At 40.4% G+C, this 4,895-nt stretch overlaps 1 pseudogene; it reads right to left on the reverse strand.

Annotated features, from left to right (window-relative positions):
* Window positions 1-732: 732 nt before the first annotated feature.
* LOC105460901 overlaps window positions 733-4,895 on the reverse strand; it is a 13,287-nt pseudogene continuing 9,124 nt past the window's right edge.

Raw genomic sequence — 4,895 nt, forward strand, 5'->3', positions numbered from 1 at the left:
CAGTGAATTTTAGAAAAAAAGCTCTATGCGTCGGTCAAGGACAGAGACATCTGAATCTTTAGATATTTATAACTCCTGAAGGGTAAGAGATACGACTGTCGTTCCTATTATGAAAGATGCTTGGTTTTTCATAAACTATCGATTGGTCGAATAAAATTCTATTGTTAATTATGATAGTTATTTCAGGGATCTAATGGACAAAGTAGCAATCTTTAAACCTTGATATCTTCTAAATGGTAGAAGTTACGATGGTCGTTCTTATTATAAAAACTGCTTAATTCTGCTTGATCAGAAGATTGGTCAAATAAAATTGTATAGTTAATTGTTAAGGAAATTTTTTTGAATGTACTGAATGAGTGCGAGAAGGACAGACATATGCTATCTCGTAAACTATTAGAGATACGGTCTTGGCGCATAATACGAAAGTTGTTGGGCTTGCCTCAATTAGTTAGATTATGCTATAAAATTATATTGTTAATAATTGCAATAATACGGGGATAAAGGTAAGATAATATATATGCGTAATGTAATAATGCTTTATTCGTTTGGGGAAGGTTATACAGAGGGCAGGCGTCCTTATTAATGACAATATTCCAAGATTTTAATTTGTGCATTTGCAAATAAGAAGTTAAATTGAATATTTTTGTTATGTTTATTATTATATATATATATTTTTTTTTTTAGACGGACGTCACACCTTCCTCCCTTTTTTAGAACGAATTCCCTTTTTTTTTAAGAAGGAATTTGTTCTACCTTATCCAAACGATTGTTTAAGTCACTATAAGTATATGTAGTAGGGATAGTAGTTACGCTTGTTGGTGCGGTTGGTTCGACATCAATTTTCGATATTCGGGGAATGATGCGGTACTTGTAGATTGCAGGTGGTTCAGCTGGTGGAGCTTGTGCTTGTGTAGATAGATTTGGTGGAAAGGCTGAGTCATTCTCCTTGCTGTCCTCCTTTTTAGCAGGGTTGCGAGCTAGGTGAAGGAACAAATGAGTGAGTGAACTCCAGATGGCTCCGAGGAGATGTAAGCTGCATTCGTAAGCTGTATGGAGAGCATATCCATGTATAGCCGTGTCGATAATGATTTTGATTAAGCGGATGATCAGGAAGATGCCAAATATCCCAGCAGTGGCGGAACCAAAGGTGATGAATCCATTCCAGATTCGTGAAGCTGTGGTGTTGACAATTTTGTTGAGCGATTCCTCGTCCAACAAATTATATACAGAGACAGAGTCTGTCGAAGGAGTGGCCTGTGAGTCCTCTCGCAACAGAGTTAAGTAAGGCTGGTTTTTCTGCAGGAAACATAATGTGTTCCCGTAAGCGTCCGATGTCTTTGTCGGAATAAATTCCGCTGCTTGCTAGGGGTCCGGGTGTTAGGTACTTCCATGATAATTTCGTCAAAGGCTGCAGTTGCTGAGGCGGTGATTGCCGTACCTGCGGTTCTGGCGTAAACTGAACCCAAGTATCTTCTATGCGGTATAGGGTGGGCAACTCGGAACTGCATTCACGCTGGTTCCCAACCTTTGTAAGTATTCTTGATTTTGGTGTAAGAAAAAATGACTCGTTGCGCACAGTTATAGGAAGCTCGGTATAGCACTCCTTGGTTCTTCTTACTATGGCGTCAACTGGTATGCATTTGATAATGAAGACGGCTTCGCCGGTGGTGACGGCCATGTAGCCGGGATCTTTCATGAGGCGGAAGGCGAATTCATCCGGTTGGAGAGTCGTGAAAGATAAGGCGTTTGTGATGACCTGTCTTTCCAACTCACATTTCTGCTGCATGACGTCCTGGTATAGGGAAGTCATCTGATGTCGAAGATGCTTCTCCACATACACGAACTTGGAATTCATGTACGAAAAGAGGTCGAGGTTGTCCATAGGGATCTGTATCTTGTGAGGGATGGCATCCCCCTTCTTGGTTTCCACTATGAACAATTTGGGATGCTCTGTGCGGTACAATGTATATCCGCACAATGGTAGCTCCTTAGTTCTTGTCAGAGCGAACGTGATGTTTTGAGCGACTAAACTGTAGACAATCGGAGAAATAGCTTTGGGGTCACTATCCTCGATTTTAGTAGCTGATCCTTCATAAAGGACATCGAATTGGTGAAAGTCACAGAAGGAGGTTGGTACGGGCGTCCAGTACGAGTATCCGTCGTCGGAGTCGATGCAGAACCCGTTTTTGAGGGGGCAGATAGTTTCAGATTTGAGCATTACGTGACCGGTGTTGATTTTGACCAGTACATAAGAGGTCTTTAATGTAATTTTGGCGACGCCTTGAACGATGACGTCGTTCCAGGTTCCGTATGGATCGGAATACTGTGTTCCTTTACAGCTTCCATCGTTGTTAATTCTTCCAGCCAAGGTAATCGGACGAATGTTTGTCTGATTAGCTTTGATGCCGTGCAAATAGACGTTCGGTCCAAGAGAGAAGGTTCCGTCTTGTAAAAGTCTTCGGCACTGCGTGTATCCGGTTTCGTGTAGATAGTCGGCCTTTCCGTTATGTACTGCAGAGATATGGGAGTGCATCCCACAGTGAGAGATCGTTCTCGAGATTTCCACCTTGCATTGGATGACATCAGCGTAATTGTATTCTGCTAATTGCAGAAGTTGGATGTATACACTGGTGGCGTTGGATTGATGCAAATTTAGTCCGCATTCGCCAACGTCAAGTAACGATATTGTGGTGATGTTTAAGTGTCGACCACCGCAATCGAATCCAATAAGGGAGACGACTGAATTTACGTATAGTAAGACCACGATGAGTATACGCATGGTCTGTAACAATAGAAGTGAATAACATACTAAATATAATATTAAGTAAATAGGTTCAACATTTTCAACAATGTTTGAAATATAATTAATCAATTTTTAGCAAGATAATAGAATACAAGATAAAAATATAAGTGTAATGAATCAAGTAAATACTCTTTCTAACATTGTTGATTACATATACATGGTGAACAAATAAGTAAATGTATATATATATATATATATGTTAAATCTAGCACTATAATGTGTGCATATAATAAGATTGCGTGAGGTTAGTTTTATCCATTAATCATTAAGTCTGTAGCAAATAATGTTATTTTCGAAGATGATGGCTTTTAATGGATCACGCGTGAAATTGATGTTATCTGTGACGTCCCGTCTAAATTTTTATTCTTATTATCCAACCGATTCGATTCGACTCAATAAAAAACATAAATACGTATATATCTCTCCTTATTATTCTTTTGTATTTATCCTATATATATTCTATATATTACCTAAGCGTATTTGCAAGCAATACCGTGGAATTATTTACTAAACTTATTATTTGCCAACCTGAAATTACAAATAACAACGCTTATTTTCTTATTAAAATTCATAAATAGATTTACCGACTTTAATTCTACATCAATTAGAGTCGATGAATTACCATCAACGAGTTACCAACGGTGGTTGCCTAAACGCTTACCGACTTTAGTTCACATGTCAACTAAAGCCGATAAATGTTACCATCAGAGATTACCGACGGTGGTGGAATACCGACTCTCGGAAAATTACCATTTGATAATTTCAATCTCACGCTTGTTAAATTAAACGACAATTTCTATTCCACGCTGTAACTTGTTAAATAAATCCGGGGCAGGCGCATTATAATTATAATAATCATATTGCAAATAATGGTAAACCATATTAGACAACACGCATAACCGATACCACAAGTCTTAGCTTATTATCTGTTCAAAACATTCTATTGTCTTAAGTATCTAAACAACGAAATAAATTTAATTAAAAAAAATCTCGTAAAACCATTAAGAACATTATAAAGAATGGTTAGGTAAAGTTAATAATTTTAAATTCGTTCAGAAAATTCTATTGTCTCAAATATCTGCACAACCGGATGGAATTTGGTAATGAAATTTACATAGAACCATTCAGGACATTATAAGGAAAAGCTCTATAAAGTTAATAAACTTAAAGGATGTATTGTTGTGCACAAAACTTAAACAATATAAATTCGCTTCACACGTAATATTATTTTGCTTCTTAAATAAGTCAATGTAGCACCTCGTAATGCTTGAGGAATGTGGCGATCGATATTCATATCTCGAGGAGTCTGCACCTGCATAAGACGACGCAACGCTTAAAGAATGCGGCGATCGATAATCATGATGTCACCCTATGCAAATCCGAGCCTGCGAGAGACAATGCATCTCCACAGTATGCTTCCGTTTATTATACGCAACCTATTGTTCTTAATTAGTCTTGCGTTCGCGGCGTTTCTACCATTCAAACGTCGAATCTCGACGTGTGAAGCGCGGAACCGCCGTACTCGAGCGCCCGCGACGTTCCCACCACTCAAACGTCGATTCTCGCCGTTTGAAGCTTGGAAACGTCGATTCTCGCCGTTTGAAGCTCGGAAACGTCGTATCCTTGCGTTCGCGGCGTTTCTACCATTCAAACGTCGAATCTCGACGTCTTAAGCGCGGAACCGCCGTATTCGAGCGCCCGCGACGTTCCCACTAATCAAACGTCGATTCTCGCCGTTTGAAGCTCGGAAACGTCGTATCCTTGCGTTCGCGGCGTTTCTACCATTCAAACGTCGAATCTCGACGTGCGAAGCGCGGAACCGCCGGATCCGAGCGCCCGCGACGTTCCCACCGCTCAAACGTCGATTCTCGCCGTTTGAAGCTCGGAAACGTCGTATCCTTGCGTTCGCGGCGTTTCTACCATTCAAACGTCGAATCTCGACGTGCGAAGCGCGGAACCGCCGGATCCGAGCGCCCGCGACGTTCCCACCGCTCAAACGTCGATTCTCGCCGTTTGAAGCTCGGAAACGTCGTATCCTTACGTAATAACTTCGTATAGCATACAACTGAGTCGACAAGGCACACAGGGGATA

This window comes from Wasmannia auropunctata, unplaced genomic scaffold, assembly GCF_000956235.1.
Source record: "Wasmannia auropunctata unplaced genomic scaffold, wasmannia.A_1.0 LD336101.1, whole genome shotgun sequence".
Taxonomy (NCBI): Eukaryota; Metazoa; Arthropoda; class Insecta; order Hymenoptera; family Formicidae; genus Wasmannia; species Wasmannia auropunctata.